General features: G+C 42.5%; 1 long non-coding RNA gene across 1 annotated transcript; it reads left to right on the forward strand.

The window, feature by feature from the left end:
• The first annotated feature begins 11372 nt into the window (after window positions 1–11372).
• Window positions 11373–14416, forward strand: LOC139661643 (uncharacterized). The gene is made up of 4 exons (XR_011696602.1): window positions 11373–11601; window positions 12420–12645; window positions 13046–13134; window positions 14263–14416. It is a non-coding gene; the product is annotated as an uncharacterized lncRNA (long non-coding RNA).
• Window positions 14417–24443: the final 10027 nt, after the last annotated feature.

A 24443-nucleotide genomic window follows, 5' to 3' on the forward strand; every position in this document is an offset into this window, starting at 1 on the left:
ATTATGATAAGATAGGCACCAAGCTTCATTTGAACACAGACACTGCACCCAAGAGGGAGACAAATCTATGGTTTAGGAAAATTAATTTCTTATGCACTTTCTATGAACTACATGTTTATAAGACATTATAAGTGTAGCTATAACACACTATAAACATGTTTACAATGTCTTATGACACTATTTATAAGCACTGATAGTAATTTATAACTGGTTATGAAGCTCATTTATAATATTTTATTGGTAATGTTTTATAACACCCCCTGTTAGAAAACTTCTGACACACCATGGCCTTAAAGGGCAGTGTAACTCCATGTTTATACTGTATTATAGAGCTTTATGACCAACAATGTGTTTTTCTTTGCTTTGAAGGTTTTGATGCATGTTAAAAACAAAACTAGCAACATGTGTTTAAGAATAACTTTATTCTGTCTAATTTTGCTCACATCATGTTGTATACTTTTAATATCTTTTTATTATTTCAACATTATTTCTCATAGTTTGACGACTCTCCTTATCTTTGTGTATCTTTGTGAAAATTCCCAGCATGCAGTTATTTATTACATCATAGCCCCAATAGCGGTGGCAGGACCCTTCTCACTTATGAGACAGTTACATTGCTCTCATACTGCAGATCAACTGACATTAAACACAGAGTATCCACGCATGCTTTATATTTATACCCAGACTGGGTATAAAAATATGATATAAAGGTAATGTGCGCAGTCTGGATATATTTATACTCAGACCCAGTTAAATTTTCTTCCACAGTCCCCCCTTGTTGATTATAAAATCAATAATATAAAGTTAAAATTTAACTAACCTCCCACATGCCCTAGGAGTTCTGTCCGCCAGTCCCAAACGAACTGATCACAAATTACCAAGAATTTATAATTCCTCGGACAGAGGTCCTAAGTCACGTGACCAGCATAAGGCCAAACATCCCCCTCACACTGGACATGAGAAGGGTAGAAGACCTCATGCGGCAAGCTACTCTATTTTCAAAATTACAAACATTTAGGTAAAACCTCAAACATACATACAGAGGAGAAAAACCCAAATGTTATATTTTGCCAATCTTCTGAAATTATACATTCAGAATGAAAATTTAAATCACACATTATAAAATGATAACATAATACTTCAACCCACACACATCATAATATCATTATCAACACGATTCTTGTAACACTCAAATCAAGAAGCAAAATAAAATCCAAATCACATTAAGAACATCAAATCAAAGTTATACTGAAAACACTTTTGTCAACACCAAAGTTAAGTGTTGAGTTAAGTTATGTTAAAGCAATTAAGATGCATCCTACTCTATATACGCATCACTTAAACAGTGAGGAAAACATTACTTCTAAGAGTTAGAGAGCAAGCCTCAATCAATATGAATAATATAGATAGAATTCATAAACAGAAGGAATACTATAAAGGCACGTCGTCTTCAACCCATGAGCTTTACACTCAGTAGAGGGCCACCACATCTGAAGAGGTGCTAGCACATTGATGCAGAGTGGTTTCGATTCTTCCTGCATCGCACTGGCCTGTCGTGGTCAGTATACACAGTTAAACTTCAGTAGTATGGTCATCATTCCAGAGCATCTTCAGCATCTGAATCAGAGTCATCATGATAAAATGGAGCCCAGTCCATCTCTGAACTCGTACCTGTAACCACAGAAACGTCCCCACTACTGACAGTAGAGGAGTGCTGAACATTCTGAACAACAAATTGACGAGCTGGTTTCTTCATTAGAGACAACAGGAGAGAGATACTACATTTGATAACCACCACCAGACTGACCAGGACCACAAAACCTATGATTAGGGGCTGAAATATCAGCCACAGTTTGGGACCGAGAGTTAGTTTGAGCCAATCAATGAGGTCCCAACCCGCTGAACTGGGAGAATCATGCGCCTTCATGTCTTTCAACAGAGAATTTAGGTGATGGACCACATGCGTAACATTATCAGAGGAATCTGGTATGTAAGTACAACACTCTTGACCAATTAAGTGACATACTCCACCAGTGGAAGTATTGGACATTGCAGGCTTAGAGGGATCAGATTTTAAGGTTGAATTGATAACTATTCTCTGTAAGTATGGCACCCGCATTTGAGGACACCACTTAGGAATACTCTCATACGTGCCACAACTAGATGGAATGTAATAGTCGCATGTGCTGTTACCTAGGAAAATTTGGGATGTTTCTCCTTGCCTATACCGAGAAATACAGTATTGCCCTGTTGGCACGTAAGAAGGGTGTAGAGTCAGCACTGGTGATTGTAATGAAGGGAAACTATTTCTCCGGAGAGCTAAGTCAGTGAAATTAACATTTCGCACATTATGGTCACAATAATCAGTAGGGGTTACTTCAGTAATTTTCTGATACTGTCTGAATTCTGTACAGTCAATCTGACCTCCGGAATAAGGACTCTTTTGCATTGCCAACACCCAACCTACCATGTCTGGTCCTGACAGTGGGCTGGGAATCAAAGGCATCCCCTCTCCTGAAGTATGTGGAATATGAGCACAAACATAACAGTTAGACCTTTTGATGGTGTAAGCAAAATCATGCATCAATTTTATGTACATATTAGTATATGGAACCCCATTAGCATTTGTTTGAGATGAGATAGTGTTGTCTGGAGTTGAACGACAGACTCTTTCTTGCTTGTTCAGCCTGTAGTTGGAGCCCTGAGTGTTTTCCGGCACCGTCGTTGAGTTTATCGTTGGTTGTTGGTCTGGAGAACCTTTTCCCCTGAGTTCTTCCTCAAAGAGGATGAGAATCACTCCTGCGCTGAGGATCCCTAAGAGGAGGCAACAGATGATTGCGCTGCAGTTCCCTCTGCTGGCCCCGAACCGGTGCATGGTGCTCTGCGGCAACGTGTGGCGTGAATCCACTCAGCTTTGCCTTCCACCTTTACTGCCGTCCTGGTGGTCAACAGCACCTGGTACGGTCCTTTCCACTTAGGGGAGAGAGTGACTTTATTTAGTGTTTTTACAAGAACAAAGTCTCCTGGCTGGAAAGGATGTGTTGGTTCTTCCCCGGGTTCCGGTAACCTAGAGGAAACCTGCAAGTGATGTTTTCTCAAAATGTTAGTCAGAGAGAGTATGTAGTCCCTCATAACCTCTTCTGTCCATATCAGGGTAGCTCTGTGGGGTGTCAATAGTGGGCTTGCCCCTGTTATTTTATAGACAGATCATACAACGTGATACTACAGACTGAGTTGCTGCTGTCATTCCTGGTGCAACCCATTGAGACTGAAGGATATGATTCATCCCCCCTTTTCCTACATGTGTGGGTCCATGGGCAACCCTGGCCAACACATGGAGGAGAAAACGGGGACACACAACCCTACCATCAGCGTGGAGCCACAAGCTAGACTCCTTGTTTAAACTGCAACCTTTCCTAATCCATAACTCCTTTTCTTTGTCATCAGCACTGGATTGGGCACCAGCTACATCATTTAAAGAAGGGATGGGCAGCAGGGGAGGAGTAGTTTGAGAAAGTTGTTTTAACACCGAAGTGGCTGAAAGTGCGGCTTGTTTAGCAGCAGCGTCCCCCCTCACATTACCCTTTGAAACTGGATCAGAAGCACCTGTGTGAGCCTCACATTTTACTATTGCCAATTGGGTCGGCAACAAAATTGCATCAAGCAGATTATGAATTAACGTACCGTGTTGTATTGGTTTCCCTGAAGAAGTTACAAACCCTCTCATTTTCCATAACATACCAAAGTCATGTGCTGCTCCAAAAGCGTACCTAGAGTCAGTGTATATAGTAGCAGATTTACCTTTAGCCAATATACACGCAGAGTTTAACTGAGTAGTATGCTACCGGCCTGTAGTTTGTGCCATGTTTCTGAGTGAGAATCCCCGTAGCAAACCCATCCCGTTCATGAACATGTAGATGGAAAGGCAGGTTGTAGTCTGGTAGTCCCAGAGCTGGAGCAGCGATGAGCGCCTGTTTCAGAACGTTAAAGGCCTCATTCATCTCAGGGGACCACTGGATTCTCTCTGGCTGGTCTTTGTGTGTGGACACGTGAAGAGTGGAATCGAAACGACTGTCTGCAGTAATTTGTCATTCCCAGAAATGACAACATACTTGTCTTCGTGTCAGGGGCGGGAGTGAACACAGAACCTTTACCCTTTCAGGAGACAGCAGCCTCTGTCCCCGGCTCAACACGTCCCAGATATGAAACAGTGGGTAAACAAAACTGCAACTTAGCCAGCGAAGCCTGATGACCTTTCTCTGCAAGACAGTTCAAGAGGATGATAGAGTCAGTTTCACAAGCCTCTTTGGTGGGAGAGGCTATCAGTAGATCGTCCGCATACTGCAACAATGCACTTCCTCCAGGGAGCTGTAGATGTTCTAAGTCATGCCTGACAGCGGCCGCATACACAGCAGGACTCTCAGTGTAACCCTGGGGGAGTCTTGTCCAGGTGTATTGTCTGTTTTGAAATGTAAACGCAAAAAAATATCGGCTTTCTGAATGCAACAGAATAGAGAAGAAAGCAGAGCATAGATCCACCACAGTATAAAATTTAGAATCCACCGGCAAAGAAATCAAAATGGTGTTAGTATCTGCCACTATGGGTGTCATGTCAATGACCACGTCATTTACCTTTTTTTTTTAATCTTGCACAAAACTCCAAACATCTGGTCTGCCAGGCTTTGGAATTGGGGGAATTGGTGTGTTACATGGACTTACAGTCTCCACAAGGAACCCCTGTGCTAGCAAAGAGTCTATTACAGGTTTGATTCCTAGCACAGTCTTGTGAGGTAAGTTATACTGTTTTTTTTTTTTGACACGGCATCTGAACACCGGCTCGCAATGTAACTTTATGAGGTGGTGCTGATTTTACAAAACCCACATGATTACTGTGTTTGGCCCACAATTCTTCAGGGACTTTAGAAAGCACCAATTGAGGTTTAAAACGAGGTGATGGTACTGGTGACACATGAAGAAGTTCCGAATTTAAGTGTGACTGGGGAGGTAATGTAAGCTTGTAACAGCGTTGACCCAATGAATAAAGTGTCCCAAACTCCAATTGGCCACATAGGGTGCTAATGAGTGTCTGTGAACGTTTAATCATTGGTCCCAACTCCTGGGGCTCATGATGGGGACAAACTGCAATTGGAACACATGGCACAGAATCAGACATGTAACATAACGTGTGTAGCTCTGCAGACAGAGCCACACTCCCAGCACAGCCTTCAGGTCCGAAATAGAAATCAGTGGGATGCAAGATTTTTAGCGTTTTGTGCAATGCTGTTTCAAATTGGGCTGTATGGTCAGCTGAAACACGGCTGGAATTATACAGAGCAGAACACTGAAACTCAAAAAATTGCTTAATTCCTGTAATCTGAGCCCCCAGTACAGGAGAGTGTTTGGAAATTGCCAGAACCTTCTGGAAATCCAAAAGGCCCTGCAAAACATCAGATTTCAATGGCCAATAATACATGTCAGAGTTATCGTTTAACATCTGCACGGCTTGTAACATTTTATCCTCTGGCAAGTCCAGATATAAGCCATCGGGAGTACAATAAATGACAGCATTGAGTTCACACAAAGCATCTCGTCCCAATAAATTTACAGGTGAATTGGATGAAATAAAAAAATCCTGTTCAACATGATGAGCTGTTCCCACACCAGCCACAGTGGATAGTGACATGGGTTCAACTAAAGGTACACCAGATACCCCTACAGTTGCCATGTGTTCTCTCCCCAGAATACACACATTCTCTTTCTGTTTTACTGTAGAAATTGTAGCTCCACTATCAACCAGCATACTAACTCTTTTTCATGATATTGTACTGGTAATGTAGGATCTTCTTGTGGGGAATTTGACAATTTGATTCTGCCTGCTTGAGTCACACAGGTGTTAGTGATCTCTCCGTGGCCCCCCTAGGTCTGAGTTGGAGGAGGCGGGGGAGGAGGCAAGGCCGGCAGTGAGTGAAACTGCTGTTGCTGCTGCTGTCTATTTTTAGACCTACAGTCCCTCGCCCAGTGCCCAAACTTACCACACGCTCTGCACTTGTCCTTTCTCTTATTGTTTTGGAACGATCTGTTCGGTGCGTTATGTCTGGTGTTTTGATTCGCAGCAGCCCATGGTTGCTGAACCATGGTCTGTAGTACCCCAGGTTTACATCCCTTATTGAAAATGCCATCCCTACACATGTTGGCAATGTAGGTTATTGTTGTGTTGAAGTCTTCATTTTGCCACGTTTTATGTGATAATTTATAGGCGGCCGCTACTTCAGAACGCAAACAGTTCATCAGCATTTGGATTGTTAATTGGCTATGTTCTGTTTGTTCTGGCTTATACCTGCACCGTTTTCCCACACTGTCCCAAATCTCTGCAAAAACTGTACGGTATCTTCCTGTTTTCCCTGTATGCAAGTTGTGACTTTGCTAAAATCTCCAATATTCCTAGCACTGTCTTTTAAAGAAACTAGGTATGGCCCTGCTATCCATTCTTCCCTGGTGAGGTTATCTCCATCTGACGCTTGCACCCAATCCCCATTACCTATCCCAGGAGGAAAAACAAAATTTCCCTCCACAGTTCTCCATTCTAGTTTGTAAGCCAAGGACAACAGTTGACGTACATCAGGGATCAGGACATTATAGAGTTCGGCTGTCTGGTATAACCAACCATGAAATGCTGTTGGCCTAGTCAGTGGATTTGGAGCATCATTTAGCATTTGGCGTAACTCCATTGGAGTCCATGGTTTTAGAATTGGAGTGTCTTCTACCATTAATTTAGGAGTTTGCATTACAAGCGCTTCCTCATGTTTTTGTTGTGCGGCTAGGCCCTGCCCCTCTGATTTTAGGTTGGTCTAATCGACTCTGTTGCTCCGCCTGAGTTCCGCCCCCAGCAATGTCCCCCGCTGGCCTGTCTTCCCCGCTATCACTTTGACTCTGTCTGTTTGCCTGGGCTGACCTTCGCTGATTGTTCTGCCTCACAGCTTCAGTGTATGCAAGTATGTCTATAAGATCATCAGACACTACTGGTGTTTCTACGCATTTCTGGGGAAATAGATTGACACTGCTTACTTCTACTGTTGGCCTCTCGGAGAACCGGTCACAATTTATTCCATCATTTCTCAAACGTCTCAAAAGGCTTTCAGGGGTTGCTTTGTTCTGTTTCCGCACCCAGATATGCAATATTACAGATGCCTGTTTACCAAGATTGCCTGGATATTTGTCTTGTACCTTAGTAACCTCTGCATTTCTCACCCCTAGAGCAGACACTATATGAGACAGTGATTCTAGTTTTGTGTTGTGAACAATTTTGTCGATCATTTCAATCATTTCTGGCCCAATAGTCTTACTATCTTCCTTTTCCTTTTTTGTCTCTACTGTTTGTTCCCCCTTTTTCACCTCAGAAACTTTTGGAGTTGTGGTCGCATTAGGCTTTGAGACAGGATGTTTTTTTTGCTATTTTTCTCCATCCTTCAACACATGCTTGTACATAATCATGGTCCCAGCCCAACTGTTTTGATTGAGCTGTCACAGCTTCCATAAATTCTAGCTTTTCTGGGGCAAAAGACCCTTTGATTGGCCACAAGCCTTTTGTGCCTTTGTTTAAGTCATGTGTGAATGGGATCACGTAATTCTGTCCCAATTCTTTGCTTACAATATCTGCTGGTGACCCTGGTGGGTAAACAAGAATTTGTTCTTTTCGGTGGGTCTTCAGGATATCTTTTGCTCTCTGTCTCTCAGCCTTTGGCAACTCCAACTTCCAATCCTGCTTTAACTTTGACTGTCCCTTTCCCATTTTGAGACTATACCGACACACCAACTATTAGCCTATGTCAATCAAAAGAATTTTATCGACTGGTCTCAAGAACTCAACAGTAGAACACAGTTTAAAGATTCCTTTTAAATCTAGTTTTGAAAACTTTACGCTAACCCCCCAGCATAAATCATAGCTTGGAACTCAGCCACATAACACAGCGCCAAAAGCAAGCAGTAAATACAGCACTAAACATTGCATCAAATCCAGCATCAAAACATTGCATTGAATACAGCATTAAAACATTGCGTCTTTTAGAAAAAGTGAAAACATTATTGCATCAAGACATCATTAAGAACTCACTCGTCAGTCCTCAACAGAATTATTCAACAAGATGAACACCGCACATGTATCAAGTATATTCTCACATACAAACTCCTGTGCACTTTGAAAATGCCTTCTCAGAAAGTTTTGTCTTTATCTTTAAGAAAATGTCAAGGTAACTCTCACTCCCTGCCAGGCACCATTCCAGCCCAGGGCAATGAGAGAATGGTCTTATTGTTCTTATTCTAATTAGAAGAAAACAATCAAAAGATGAGACTTACAATTCGCAGCTGTGGTTGTTCACTTACTGATAACCCCACTCTCCTCTCCTTCTTTTCAATCTGAAAGGTGTAAGAGCTTAAAACAGAAAAGTTAACAGTGCTTTTCACATAGGATAAGTTATGTCATTTTTCATGCATTAAGTTCATACTTTATTTGCATGCAAAGGGAGGGTGTATATATTCAATGCGAAACCTCTTTTTGACTCGTTTTCTTATTTCCAATTGCACTTTGTGAGTGAACCCATATGTGTATTTCTCCTTAATAGTTTCTCTTTACTCTCTATATATATATCCTCCTGCCTAAATCGACTCTTTCCTTTTAATTTTTCTTGATCAGATATTCATTCATATCAAATCTCACTGCTTCCAGCAGACGTAATCTGAGATTTAGGTCAAAGCGGCTGTCCTCCAATGGACCGATACTAGACAAGGCTTACATCTATCATTCTAGCCCACCGAGCTCCCAGCTCTGGTCGAGTTTCTTAGAATGTCGAGGGGCGCCCCCACATAGGTGTTCACTCTAGTGACCAGTTCTTTTGGATCCCGTCAAGCAGTGCCCGGGCAAGACGAATAAAAAATTGTACTTACCCGTGTTTGCTTTGTTGGGATCCTGCCGACAACGGCAATTTGTTGAGGAAAAAGTTCTTGAGTCAAAGGTTCGTCTAATTTGAATATATAAACATCGAACAAAAAGTTCGGAACTTTGTGTTTGGTAGATTATTTCTCTGTTGTAACAATGCTTCTTGGCAATACATTTTATACCGTTCGAAAGCCTGTTTATTTCCCTTTTAAAAGGTGCCTCATTTGTAAGGAACATGCATTTGTGGAATGAGCAGCACAGCTGAGTATGTGGGTTGCGCTCATGAAAAATTTGCCAAATCTTCTCTGCCAATGCCAAACAGCTTATTCTGCTGTTGCTATTGACTCTTGTTTTGAGCTTCCGGTACCCCCAGGTGCTGACAATCAGGTACCTGATTGGCACCTGCACTGGAACCTGAACATGTGGAGGAACGTTATGTTCAGCGATGAGTCCAGATTCTGCCTACGGAAGTTGGATCGTAGGGTCAAAGTGTGGAGAAGACGGGGAGAACGCTATGCTGATTGCTGCACCGATAGAGTAACACCTTTTGGTGGAGGCAGTGTGATGGTGTGGGGCGGCATCTCCATCACTGGAAAAACGAGGCTTGTCATCATTGGAGGCAATCTCAATGCAGAGAGATATCGAGATGAGATTCTGCAACCGGTGGCAATCCCATATCGCCACAGTCTGGGACCGAACTCCATCCTCCAAGATGACAACGCTCGCCCCCACAGAGCGGGGTTTATCAGAGACTACCTCCAGAATTTGGGAGTAGAGAGAATGGAATGGCCTGCCAACAGTCCTGACCTCAACCCAATTGAACACTTATGGGATCAGCTTGGGCGTGCTGTTCGTGCTAGAGTGACCGACACAACCACGTTGGCTGACTTGCGACAAATCCTGGTTGAGGAGTGGAATGCCATCCCACAGCAGTGTGTGACCAGGCTGGTGACCAGCATGAGGAGGAGGTGCCAGGCTGTTGTGGCTGTGTATGGTTCTTCCACCCGCTACTGAGGCTCCTGACTGTTCAATGAATAAATTGTAAAATTGCCAATATGTCTTGTTTCTTCCTTGTTACTGATAGACTTCAATCATCCAATCCACCAAACAACACCAAACAAGAGTCAATAGCAACAGCAGAATAAGCTGTTTGGCATTGGCAGAGAAGATTTGGCAAATTTTACATGAGCGCAACCCACATACTTAGCTGTGCTGCTCATCCCACAAATGCATGTTCCTTACAAATGAGGCACCATTTAAAAGGGAAATAAACAGGCTTTCCAACGGTATAAAATGCATTGCAAGAAGAAGCATTGTTACAACAGAGAAATAATCTACCAAACACAAAGTTCCGAACTTTTTGTTCGATGTTTATTTATTAATAGGAGTCTCATGAGAGGAAGAGATGCACACAGCTCATAGGCTACATACACTTCTTCCAAGAGGAATAGAAAGACCAGTCTTTTATGCACCGTATCTTCTAAGGATGTACAGAGTGTGCTGACATTAGAACAGATCCAGGAGCCACTCTGATAACAAGACCTCAGTCACAGAAAGTTATGGAACAAGGGTCACAGTTCATACATGTATGTTAAATTTTCTTCCACACAAAGTCTCTGAAACTCAAATTTTTCGGGGAGAGGAGCCGCAGAGCCCCCGCTTTGGTTTCAAAATCCTCCCTATTTTTGAGGCCTCAAGGTTGGCAAGTGTGGTGCCGCCAGCCAACCAGCTGTGCATTTGGAATGTGTTGGCACTTACGGCCATTTTTAAATTGAGAAAACACTTTTTGAAAAAATCATGAGCAGTTGGACAAGAGTACAGCCAATGTATTAAAATGGTTTTGAAGAACTGTCATAGATTTCTGTCATTCTAGATTTCCTTTGTGAATTGTGGAGACTTCGACGGATAGTGAGTGGCATGCAGCTGCGGACCAGGAGAAGCCGGAAGTATTGACGAGAGAGAAAAAAGAACCGTAGCCTACACCTGAGTGTTTTCATCTCCTTCATGACTTCTAATTTATCTTGCTACTTAGGGTTTAGTAGCGCATGAGTTTTTTATTTTCAAGTTAGCTAATTAATTGTAATATATTACTAGTCTATGTTTGTTCTAAACTTTACCATTTTAAGGTAGATAGAGGCTAGTTAAATAGCTAGCTTGCTAACAAACAACCTATAGCTACGTGCTATTAGCAGTGTGATTACGTTATAAATAGTAGTGTATCAAATAAAAGAGGTATACCCCAACTTTGATCAACAGTGAATAAACTCTGACATTTCTCTGTAAATGTAGGTAGTCATGAAAAAAAGATGGGTAAACCCTATTTCCCAAATACAAGGTAAACTGAGTTTAGGTGCACTGTAAAAACGAATTTGGGCTTTTAGTTACCTCAATTCTTTTTCCTTAGTCAGTTCAACTAAAAATGACTAAAACATTGGGCCTACTTGAAATTTTAAGTTTTAATGTGGTCAACTCATCAGTCAAATCAGAACTGTCCAGGTAACTTAAATTGCTGAGTTGACTCAATTAAGTGTGAGTAGTAGCCCCTGCAAAACTGCCTTGGACAACCCACACACGCCCACACGGACATACCCTCCTGCTCCACATGCATCATCCAGAAAAAAGGATCATTGCAGTTTGAGAGGACAGCAAGACAGAGCAAATCATTTCAGGTAAATATTTTTGTAAGTTACAACATGCAATGCCATCCTACCTAATGTTAAAATTGTTGCCAAATCCTCATATTATTTATAGCTAGCTAGCTAACTACAGAATTCTTTCCTCATTGATTTGTGTTCAGAACATTTTCCTCCTTGCCCCTCACTGATTAAGTTACCGATTTTTTACTGACCGGTAACCAGCTGGGGAACGTTAACCAGTCCGGGGCAACGAGGAAAACATCTGCTGCGATTTTATTAATTTTCTAGAAACAACTGACTGCACTACAGTGAAGAATATGAATTCTTCCCCCAGGGTCGCAATATTTTATGGGACATCAGAGTTGCTAAAGGAACCATGGCATGCTTCCCTCAAAATTGGCTAAAATGAGGTCCCTTGAAAGGATGCTTTCTATGGATCCTATACATTTGAGACAATCTAAAACGTGAAAAGTTTCACTTCCTACCAAGAAATGCTACCAAAAATATGTTTTCTTCCATTTGGGACAGAGCCACTGTTTATCTAGCAAGCTTATCAACAGATAGCTTAACATGGATATAATATAAAACAATGTGTTTACTGCTGCATTACAAAGCTTCACTCTTTGTCAGTGCATTGATGTTTAAATTAATCTATGATGATATTAAGATAAAATGCTCTCACTTATTGTCTATCCCTGCATGATATTAGTCAGTGATGGTTTATTTGTTAAAAGGCTGAATTTAGTTTATTAACAGTAATTCTGTATTTGCTGTGGATGACATTGTGGATTTGACTGAAATTACACAAGATATGGAGATATCAATCTGACATTGACTTGTTTTCTTTACAGGGCTGGAGGTCATATTGAGTGGTCTGGAGCAGTCTGTCCTGTCCCCTGTTGGATGAAGTTTCTTGTTCTCTTTGCAGATTGCTGCAGAGTTCTGGTTTCTGTTGATCTCCACCAGTCTTTCTTAGATGGACTTGACAAGTATTTTCCAACACTGCTGGAGTTGTACAGAGTGTGAGCCAGCAGCAGGACCAAGCTTCACAGTCTGCTTCAGTCCCTTGATGTTCAAGTAAGGATAGTCTGATCTTAATCAAATTCTTTCTCACCACTGAACAGAGATTGAAGTTGTGACATCACTTGTAAGCGTGGGGCGATGTTACCTTGTGATTATCAGAAACTAACAAATGTCTGCTGGCTCAGTTGCGTGTGTATTCTCAATCGGTGCTCAAATCACGTTCTGGTTGCGGATGCTTAGGTCCACCAGCTGTGTTTACAGCGCGGCTAGAGCAGTGACAGACAGACTTTAGTTTGTTTGAGGTGTTTTTCTCCTGTGTATTTTGTTATTTACCTTATTGTTACTTATCCTGTCAAAAATAACCTACACAAGCATGCTTACATTCCATCTTCAGGTCTTGATTGCCACAGTTGGGACACAGTGCGTCTTCCTTTACTGTTCTTCTGTGTTATAGACTTCCAACCAGAAGAGCAGAGCTGCAGTGTTGCTTGGACTGCCTCACTACCTGAGAAAGGATCCCTCCAACTTCACAAAGTCTGAGAGGTGCGTTACACATAACACTTTTGAAGGGCACACTAAGAAATGCATATGGAATTTATTTTTTCTTAAAGGTAAAATGTTAATATTTCTGGTTTACTGAAGCATAATATGACTAGAAAATAAAATCAGCAGGTTCCTGAATGGTAGTGAGTAAAACACAGTGAACAGCCACGGCACACGCACTGTGGAGATTAACTACACACGGTCATTTTGGTACTCTATTGGTTGATATTTTCACCCTGCTCCACAATCTGCCCCACCCCAATCTGTGATGTCAGTATACTTCTGTCTAGAAAAAAAAAGGTACTCTGACATCACAGACTGGTGTGGGGCAATATATCAACCACTAGAGCACCAAAATGACCATGTGTGTAGTCACTCTTTAAAACTGAGTTTCAAGGACCACAAAAACCCTCTCCAGTTTCTATTTTCTCTGTTGGCTAATCAGGCGATTAGGATAACTTATCATTGACTATACAGAATTAATATTTTTAACTCAGTAAATGTTGCTAACATTACATAGAACAGTAACTAAGTCAGCCATTGTTTATATAGTTACAGCGCTAGCTTTTATACCCTAATCAGGCAGCTTTACAGCAAATATGTTTTTACATGACATCTACATGACATTTACCTATAACTTGATGGTACATGTGATCAACTGTCTAGAAATTGAAAATATTTTGTTTACCTACAAATTCAGTCAGTCATTCATTCATTCACACTCCATGTTAAGATGAGGGATGTTTTAGACCATGGAGCGGCACCAGTCGACTTTTGTTTTTTTACAGTCTTGTGGTGGACTTTGTTTTTTGCGCTGTCACCCAATGGATGTAACGGCCATTACACAATACAATGAGGGACAGTGATAAAAAAAAGACATATAGACTCTGTGTCTTACAACTATTTATTTTCTCATGAAAAAGGGACATGTGTTTTCTCTCCTCGTTAAAGGGTTTTAACTCTAGTCTCTGTGTTAATATAAAAATGTATCATATCGCTCTCCTTCAAAGTCATTTGGTGTTAATTTGAGGATATATCATAATGCTGTCCTTGTTGTGCCAGAGTCTTTACATGATGAAGTTTGGAAAATGGTACACACACAATAATTTAATACATAATGATCTTTAGGCTACTGATTCAGAGGAGGAAGCTGTGAAGGGAGTGGACGTTGGCCTACTCTTCATCACTAAAGAGCCTGGAGGTGAACAAGACCTGCTCGCCAAGGACGCCGTTAACTTTGCTGTGATCCTGGAGGAGAGGATTCTCAATTTGAAAAAATCTTTTAAGATTTGGCATTTTTCTGCATGTTGTTAAGAATCTCTGATTTGGAAAAAAACAAAAACATTTGTGTTGAGTTGTTGAGGTCAAAATAAATACTATATATTTTTTTTTAAAGTGATTTCTTGTTTATGAATGCATTCCACTCAGTCCTGTTAGAAAATAAGTGATTTAGTTGACAACTAAGGTGCTTAGTTGAAATAACTTATGTTTCCTTGTTTGTGCAACAAAAGATAGAAATGCATGTTTGTTGGTTTGACTCATAATGTAATGTTAATGCTTTTAAAAAGTGATGAGGACAAAATGGACCATTTCAAACAGTGGTGGGGACATGTCCCCAGCATCCCCAGTGTAAATGACACCTATGTGTGTGTCTCCTCCACATTGCTGTTGTCTTGTGGTGTGGCAGCTGCACCGTGCGCACACAACTTGTTGCACATTTTTTAAATCTGTTTATGGGAAATGCGTGCCTCATGAATTTTAGAGCAAATAAAACAAAACAAACAAATAAAGTAATCCCTTCAAGTAATCTATTTTTAAAGACAGTAACTGTATTCAGAATACCACCAATTTAAACTGTAACTGTAACTGAATACAGTTACTCATATTTTGTGTTTTAAATACGTAACGCCGTTACATGTATTCCGTTACTCCCCAACCTGCTGATATCTGATCACTAATATGATGGATTAGGTCGGACAGGACTTGTGACAGTGTGTCCAGCAGCAACATGGCGGTCTCTGCTCTGCATCACCTTAACTCATGTTAGAGTGTTGAGCAGTTAGAAATGTCTGACTAAAAACTGTTACTGTTTACGAATCCCGTTATTAACACAAGCGAGTTTTAATAAATAATAAAAAAAAAAAACGCCTGACCCCTCCAATGTGATGAGCAGTTGCGGGTAGAGTACTGAAAATCTATACTCAAGTAAAAGTACAATTACTAAATTACAGTTAATAAATTACTCAAAGTACAAGTTACTTTCCATTTTAATATTTTTTAGGGTGTGCAGGCCAGTGCAAAACAATGGAAAAAACAGCACTTGTTGATAAAACTTTCTTAGCCCTTGATAAAACAGAATATAAGTCTGTTTCACTCTAGTATTTACAGATATGATCAAAGTAACCAAACCTGTTACAGCCCCAAAATGCAGTAGATACCGAATACAGTACAATTAACTAAAACTCAGATTTTCTGTTCTGTAGTAGGCTAAAGAACATTTGACTTACAAACAGGGGTTAAAGTGGGCCGGGACGATCCGGCACCTTCACAATCCATTTTCTCACGCAGTGAAAAACAAATTCATAACCGATAACGTCACGACGCGAAAAGAGACACTGACAGCAGGACACTCTCAGGAATGTGTTTTTGACATGGAAATATAAAGAACATTTTACTTCCAAACATGGAGTTAAAGGACAGAGGAGACAGAGCAGCACCGAGCAGCAGAGAGTTATTCAGACCATCTGAATAGCGAGAAATAAACACAAATGTATTATATTGTAATTTATTCCCATGCATGCTGCTCAGAGTCTCAGTCAGCGGCTCTTCTGTCTCTCCCTCTCCTCTCAGGCAGGATGAGAGGGAGTTGCTATGGTTACGGGGACGCTCTGTGTCTGTCGATCTGAAACTTTCTCGCGATTCACAATAACAGGTTTTTAGGTTAGTATGCCTATGCAAAATCGTGAATGTAAGCACCTCAATGCTGAAATCTAATATAACAGAATTTTACATTTTTGGTTAACATTATACAGGGTGGCTGTTTCTTGACTTAATCCAAGAGGTTAGGTGGTGTAGAAATGCAGGAAATTAGTTTTAAATGACTATTTTTTTTCTTTAATGTTTGTCTAATGTGTTTTACTCTACTTGTTGCTGCGGTTAACTGATGCTGTGGAAATTAAAGAGAGGGGAAAGGAAAACTGAAGACTTTGTTCTCTGGTGGATGCCATTTTTCTTTAGACAGTATCAGTCGCAGGACAAAACACATTTGTGTTTACATACTTGCATAACTTTTCCTCTGAAGACAGTAATAAGGTCATAAGTAAGTGTGAACTACATTCAGAGTGACCCAGACAAACGGGCTCAGCAAGACGATTTTGAAGTATTCCAAAAGTAATCCAAAGTATTTAGAATACGTTACTTAACTTGAGTAATCTAATGGAATACGTTACAAATTACATTTTAGGGCATGTATTCAGTAATCTGTAGTGGAATACATTTTAAAAGTAACCCTCCCAACACTGATTATATTATATTTGGGAGTAAAGATCAATGCTGTATTACTGTATTATCACTTTTTCAAGATGATGTCTCATTGATCCATCATAGTGCACTAGGTTGTAAATTAAACATATAAAAAAAACAATATATAAAATAATAAATAATCAGCAAAGTAATATGTATATTGAATTGAAGTGAATTGATTTTATTTTGAAGAGGAACAGATGGAGGTAGGTATGATTCTACGATGTTAATCTCCACTGTAGGTCTTATCATCCTCTTCTTGTTTGATGCCTGTTTAATCCCTCTGGCTGTGGGCTTGAACAGTGACCTCAGCATAGTGGTCTACTGTTCAGGGTCAGGCATGAAGGACAGAAAAGTCCAGAAAAATCCTGACACCCTTATTCTTCTTTCCGTGGCTTAGGCAGAAGCATCGTCCTCTTCATGTTTGATGGACGTCTTTGTTTAATTCCTCCGGCCGGGGGCTTGAATAGTGACGTTCCAAGCGAAGTCTTCAGCGAAGTAAACTTCAGCGTGGTCGTCCTCCTGTTTGATATCGGTTGTGCAGGTCAGAGTTTTCCAGACGCCTCTGAAAAATCTCCTGACACCTTTCATCTTCTTTGAGAAGCTGTGGGTTCCATCATTGGAGTCTGAATTATCATCATCCTCCTGTTCAATGCAAGTCTTCGCCCTCTTGCTGTGGGTTTTCCAGAGTCCTCCAGAAACTCCTCTGTTGCCCTTCCTCTTTTTTGCCCACTTGCTGCGGGTTTGATCACAGAAGGCAGAAGCAGCGTCCTCGTCCTGTTTGGTGGACATCTTTGGTTTGGCCCTCTGGCTGGGGGCTTGAACTGTGACGTTCCAAGCGAAGTCTGCGGCAAAGTAAACCTCATCATGGTCGTCTTCCTGTTCAATGTCAGTGGTGCAGGTCAGAATTTTCCAGAGGCCTCTGAAAAATCTCCTGACACCTTTCTTCTTCTTTGAGAAGCTGTGGGTTTCATCAGTGGAGTCTGAATCATCGTCCTCCTGTTCGATGCAAGTCTTGGTCCTCTTGCAGTGGGTTTTCCAGAGTCCTCCAGAAAATCCTCTGCTGCCATTCTCTTTTTTCGCCCTCTTGGAGTGGGTTTTCCAGAGTCCTCTGGAAGATCTTCTGCTACCCATCTCTTTTTCAGCCCTTGGCTTTATCACTTGGCTGTCGTCCGACTGAACTGCCTTGGTTTTGCCAAGGCAGTTTGTGGCCAAGTTGGTGGCATCTGCCACCTCATCATCTGGGGCAAAGTTGTCTGAGGTCATGACTGACTTTGTCTCCATCAAAGCCATGGCGGCCTCAGCTCTTTCAATGGTAATCCTGAGTGTGTTTGCCAACTCAGTGAGGGATGGCTCTTCATCTGCAACCACAACAATGTCAGCTGAACATTCAGTGGCTGAGTCAGCTGGAGCCGGCACACTACAGGATTTCCCACTGAACTCCATAACAGCAGCCTCCAGTGCCACAGCCGTGGCACTCATGTCCCTTTGGACAGAGGCTGTGTGGGAGGGCTGGGAGGTCCCGGAGGCCTGAGAGGTCCCAGAGGCCAGGGAGGTCCCAGAGCCCTGGGAGGTACCGGAGGCCTGAGAGGTCCCAGAGGCCTGAGAGGTCCCAGAGGCCTGGGGGGTCCCAGAGCCCTGGGAGGTACCGGAGGCCTGGGAGGTCCCAGAGACCTGAGAGGATTTCCCACTGAGCCCCATAACAGCAGCCTCCAGTGCCACAGCCGTGGCACTCATGTCCCTTTGGACAGAGGCTGTGTGGGAGGGCTGGGTGGTACCAGAGGCCTGGGAGGTCCCGGAGGGCTGGGTGGTACCGGAGGCCTGGGGGGTGCCGGAGGCCTGAGAGGTCCCGGAGGCCTGGGAGGTCCCAGAGCCCTGGGAGGTACCGGAGGCCTGAGAGGTCCCAGAGGCCTGGGAGGTACCGGAGGCCTGGGAGGTCCCAGAGGCCTGAGAGGATTTCCCACTGAGCTCCATAACAGCAGCCTCCAGTGCCACAGCCGTGGCACTCATGTCTCTTTGGACAGAGGCTGTGTGGGAGGGCTGGGTGGTACCGGAGGTCTGGGGGGTGCCAGAGGCCTGAGAAGTCCCGGAGGCCTGAGAGGTCCCGGAGGCCTGAGAGGTCCCAGAGACCTGGAGGGTACCGGAGGCCTGGGAGGTACCGGAGGCCTGGAAGGTCCCAGAGGCCTGAGAGGATTTCCCACTGAGCTCCATAACAGCAGCCTCCAGTGCCACAGCCGTGGCACTCATGTCTCTTTGGACAGAGGCTGTGTGGGAGGGCTGGGTGGTACCGGAGGCCTGGGAGGTCCCGGAGGCCTGAGAGGTCCCGGAGGCCAGGGAGGTCCCAGAGCCCTGGGAGGTACCGGAGGCCTGAGAGGTCCCAGAGGCCTGAGAGGTCCCAGAGGCCTGGGGGGTCCCAGAGCCCTGGGAGGTACCGGAGGCCTGGGAGGTCCCAGAGACCTGAGAGGATTTCCCACTGAGCTCCATAACAGCAGCCTCCAGTGCCACAGCCGTGGCACTCATGTCCCTTTGGACAGAGGCTGTGTGGGAGGGCTGGGTGGTACCAGAGGCCTGGGAGGTCCCGGAGGGCTGGGTGGTACCGGAGGCCTGGGGGGTGCCGGAGGCCTGAGAGGTCCCGGAGGCCTGGGAGGTCCCGGAGGCCTGAGAGGTCCCAGAGACCTGGGGGGTACCGGAGGCCTGGGAGGTACCGGAGGCCTGGGAGGTTCCAGAGGCCTGAGAGGATTTCCCACTGAGCTCCATAACAGCAGCCTCCAGTGCCACAGCCGTGGCACTCATGTCTCTTTGGACAGAGGCTGTGTGGGAGGGCTGGGTGGTACCACAGGCCTGGGGGGTGCCAGAGGCCTGAGAAGTCCTGGAGGCCTGAGAGGTCCCGGAGGCCTGAGAGGTCCGGGAGGCCTGGAGGGTACCTGTGGCCTGAGAGGTCCCGGAGGCCTGGGAGGTGCCGGAGGCCTTGGAGGTCCCTGAGGCCTGGGAGGTCCCAGAGGCCTGGGTGGTACCGGAGGTCTGGGGGGCACGGGAGGCCCGGGAGGTACGGGATTGCTGGGGGGCACGGGAAGGCACAGCAACAAACAAGCTACTCCAAAGTGCCGACCTGGAGTTGGATGGTTTTGCGTATTCCAGCATATCCATTATGGTCATATAATCAGTCGACAGCATCCAGAGTGCGTTCTCCACATTCAGATGCAGTGTGGCCTCTTTGGGATTGTCAGTGAAGCGCAGCTCTGTGTTGATGACCTTGACCTTGCTGATCAAACTGAGCAGCCGACTCCAGACTAGCCGGCGTTCTTCCCGGCAGCTGTATCGGCGTGTGTCGTCCTGAGAGAGGGCCCCTTTCAGGACCCTCCTGAGGGACTCTTTGCTCAGTATGAGCGTCTGGAAGAGAAGAAGAATAATGGCTAATTGTCATTTCATTTAATCTCCATGTCTCACAAATGTATCTATAGAATAGAAAACTTTAATGTCCTCATTGAGGCAATTTGTTTTGCAGCTTAAACTGCAGACAGCACTTCTTTCAACATTCAGCACACACTCATATCACACGGTAAAAGTGGAATCGCCTTTTTTACGATAAAAAAGCATACTGTGCAGTATTAATAATACTATTACAGTTTCAGAGTTTCAGTGCTTTGTTGTCAACATGCACATAGCATGATAAAATACATGCTATACAGCACATATAATACAATATGTACTTATCCAGATAAAGTGCATACTAAGTGCACACCTCATAATGCAGCAGCATATTTAACTACAAATGGTTTACAAGTAGTAAAGAAAAAAGTAAAAACAAGCAAACTTAAAGAAAACAAAGAAAAAAGAAGTAGAACTGGAGTAGCCTACATTTAATTGGCTAGCTGTTTTTATGGCTCCATCTTGTCTCCACTGCCTGTTTAACTGAGTGACGGCTGAAGGGATAAATGAGTTCCTGATTCTATTGTTTTAGACTGTGGACCTCTGAACCTGAACCAGATGGTAGAGCCCCAAACTCATGGTTAAGAGGGTGGGAAATATCTGCAGCAATCTGATCTGCTGTTTTATTCAGTCTGGTCAAGTATAGGTGAGCTAGATCTCTCTGCTGCTTGTCTTTACCACATTTTTGGGCAGTCCTACCCATTCTGTATTTGTGTGCCACCTTAGCATTACCATAGCTACACACCAGCAGATACTATTGCTATATTACTGTATGTGATAGTAAATTATTAGTCAAGTGTATAAGCAAATATACACCAATAGCCCACGTTAGCCTATGAGGATTTTGTGTATACCCAGCTAAAAATGACCAGTGTAAAGTAAATCTATCAGAAATTGAGTCAATCTGCACTCACGCAGACTTGGAATGAGGGCTACATTGTGTGTGTGTGTGTGTGTGTGTGTGTGTGTGTGTGTCTGAAATCAAGTTTTAAGCCCACAGTGCCGCAGCGACCTGACAATCACTCGGAAAACAACTCTATTATAACCGTTATATCCCGTTAATGATGCAATTTTGAAAATCGCCATACGGACACATAAGAAGTGAAATTAGCTACTGAGACCATAATCTCTTGTCAAAAAAATGTATTGACTTTATATTTTGAGTGAGAAGTTGAGCTGTGGTCCCATTGACATGAATGGAGTTGGGCGGGATTTGGAGTATTTTTGGAGCCGGCCTCTAGCGGACATTAGAGGAACTGCAGCTTTCAGCCACTTCCTTACTGGCTTCAAAATTCACCCGTGGTTTTGGCTGCTTGTTCCAGACCAGCTTGTCTATCACAGACTAAGCCAATGGGTTTCTACACTGTCATATAGGGGAGGAACACAAGGCAGAAGAAAGCACAGCCAATGTAGCTTGCTAACACCGAGTCTGTCCGGCTGCTTCAACTAATTATATAAAATATTAACGGCTATATTGAAACTTTTCAATCGGATTTTCTTGAGGCCTAAAGGGATATGGATTTTTCAAACCCAAGTTTTGTGGAATACAATCAAGTGGAATCGTTTGTCAGACGTTTGTTTAAAAAAAAAGCAAGCTGCAATGGAATATAGGCCACTTTTCCAGAAAGAATACATCCATCTAAGATATATTTCACTAAATATTGATGTTATGAATAGTTATAAAGTAATTAAATATCATTCATTAGTAACTTCCGTCACGCCGGCGTCGGGGGGTCAGACTACATTATATCTACTCAAGTTCTGTGCTAACAAAGCTATGACTGACATGCAGCACGGGACTTGTAGAACAGTTAAACCTGAGAATCAAGGTGGCTTAAAGATTGGATAACCAATACTGGGCCAACACAAACTTAAAATGGGTACCAAGCATGCACTGGTGCACTAAATCACCCTGAACAGTCTGGCTTACTTTGGACAGATAATTACACTCATTTCCATTTTCCATTCCATTTTCTCCAATTAAATTCAGTTATCAGAGAGCTAGAGAACAGGTGCACTTCCCCACATTTCTCCACATTTCTAATATTTTACATTGATAATATTTCCTAATATTAATTAGAGAAAGTTAAAGTCTTTACTTACCGTCATCAAGACGGTCAGATTCCTTGAGGTTCTGTAGAAGAAGTGTTGAAGGTTCGGTTTCCGCTGTGTTGAGGTTCTCTGTGAGTCTCAGGAGCCATGTGACCGACCGAAGCCTCAACGCTGGTATTTACTGGCAAATCCATGGAATGTTCAGCTTCATGTGTCATTGTGACCTCATAAGGCTCACCTGAGTCTGCCTGTACAGATGAGCCTGTGTATCCCTGTGCAGAGCAGCTCATTGTGATGTCATTCTGACAGTAAGCATCAAGTGGAACCAACAGTTAAAGTCCTCAATTTCATCTTCAGTAACATTGAATTATAAATTGAACTATCTCTATATTCATGATCCATGACTCAGATTCATGAATAACTACTGAAAGAGAAACAGATGCCAGATCAGGGTCTGCAGCAGATCCTACAGAGCATCACAGACTTTTCAGTTGTATCTTGCTTTTGCATGTTGGCTCAAAACTCAAATGCATGTTTTAAAGAGTAATTGATCTACAACTGGCTATTAATATTGACATTAAGTTGAAGTGTCATGGTAGCCCAAATTGCCTTATCAATGCCACAGCTGGCAGATGGTTGGAAAAGGCCACAGTTTTAAGAGCAATCAAGCTCTGAAAACAATGAAGACACGTCCCAAAAGTGAATAAGTCACCAAAACAGCAGATTCTGTCCCACTGACCAAAGAAAACACTAAGAGCAGCGGTCAATACTGCAGTGAGCCTTTGTGTTATATGGATCTTTGGTTGTTAGTATAAAATATGCATAGGCTACTGTAGATAATTTGCTTATTTTACTGTTGCTTGTAAAACAGCTCTTGTTTTACTATGTACTATACTACTACTGGAACTACTGTACTATACTAATACTGAAAGAAAGGATGATATACAATAGAAATACTGCAAATACTACAATTACAATTTTCCATTTGGCAGAGAGAGATAGATAGATAGGTACTTTATTCATCCCTGAAGGGAAATTATGGCGTTACAGCAACTAGCAGTGTTGGGAGGGTTACTTTTAAAACGTATTCTACTACAGATTACTGAATACATGCCCTAAAATGTAATTTGTAACGTATTCCATTAGATTACTCAAGTTAAGTAACGTATTCTAAATACTTTGGATTACTTTTGGAATACTTAATAATGTAGTTAACACTTACTTATGACCTTATTACTGTCTTCAGAGGAAAAGTTATGCAAGTATGTAAACACAAATGTGTTTTGTCCTGCGACTGATACTGTCTAAAGAAAAATGTCATCCACCAGAGAACAAAGTCTTCAGTTTTCCTTTCCCCTCTCTTTAATTTCCACAGCATCAGTTAACCGCAGCATCAAGTAGAGTAAAACACATTAGACAAACATTAAAGAAAAACATAGTAATTTAAAACAAATTTCCTGCATTTCTACACCACCTAACCTCTTGGATTAAGTCAAGAAACAGCCACCCTGTATAATGTTAACCAAAAATGTAAAATTCTGTTATATTAGATTTCAGCATTGAGGCACACTAACCTAAAAACCTTTTATTGTGAATCGCGAGAAAGTTTCAGAGCGACAGAGACACAGAGCGTCCCCGTAACCATAGCAACTCACTCTCATCCTGAGAGACAAAAGAGCCGCTGACTGAGACTCTGAGCTGCATGCGTGGGCTTAACCTCCACTACATCCCTAGCTATAATAAGGTATACATTGAATATATTTACACAGCACCAATTTTATTTACTTTTATTCATTTTTAACACTGTTTTATTTATTTGCTACAGCTTTAACAGGGAGAACATTTATTAGCATTTCCTCACTGATATACTTATAATTTCTCCCTATCTTATGCTGAAGCTTAGGTACCAGGTAAATGACTACAGGTGCTTATAGTGTCATAAGACATTATATTATTAGTGTGTTATAGCTACACTTATAATGTCCTACATACTTGTCTTCTTTCCTTTCTTGTCTGTATTTTTGCACTTTTTACCTTTACTGTATTTTTATCACCCTGTAAAGCACTTTGAATTGCCCCAGTGTATGAAATGTGCTATACAAATAAAGCTGCCTTGCCTTGCCTTGCCTACATACGTCATACAAAGTGTTACCAATGCTTCCTTGGTGCATTTGCAGTTGTAGATGGATCTTCTATCTGCAATGACATTTGAACGGCAGTCTAAGCAGAATACTGTTTTTTTATGCCATAAAATGTGCTGCAACACTGGAAAGATTTGTTGTGTACGTGACACTAAGGCACCATAA

The sequence above is a fragment of the Centroberyx affinis genome, unplaced genomic scaffold (assembly GCF_046629955.1).
Source record: "Centroberyx affinis isolate AG114_WGS23_722 - 3 ecotype Tasmania unplaced genomic scaffold, CSIRO-AGI_Caff_v1 ptg003570l_1, whole genome shotgun sequence".
Taxonomy (NCBI): Eukaryota; Metazoa; Chordata; class Actinopteri; order Beryciformes; family Berycidae; genus Centroberyx; species Centroberyx affinis.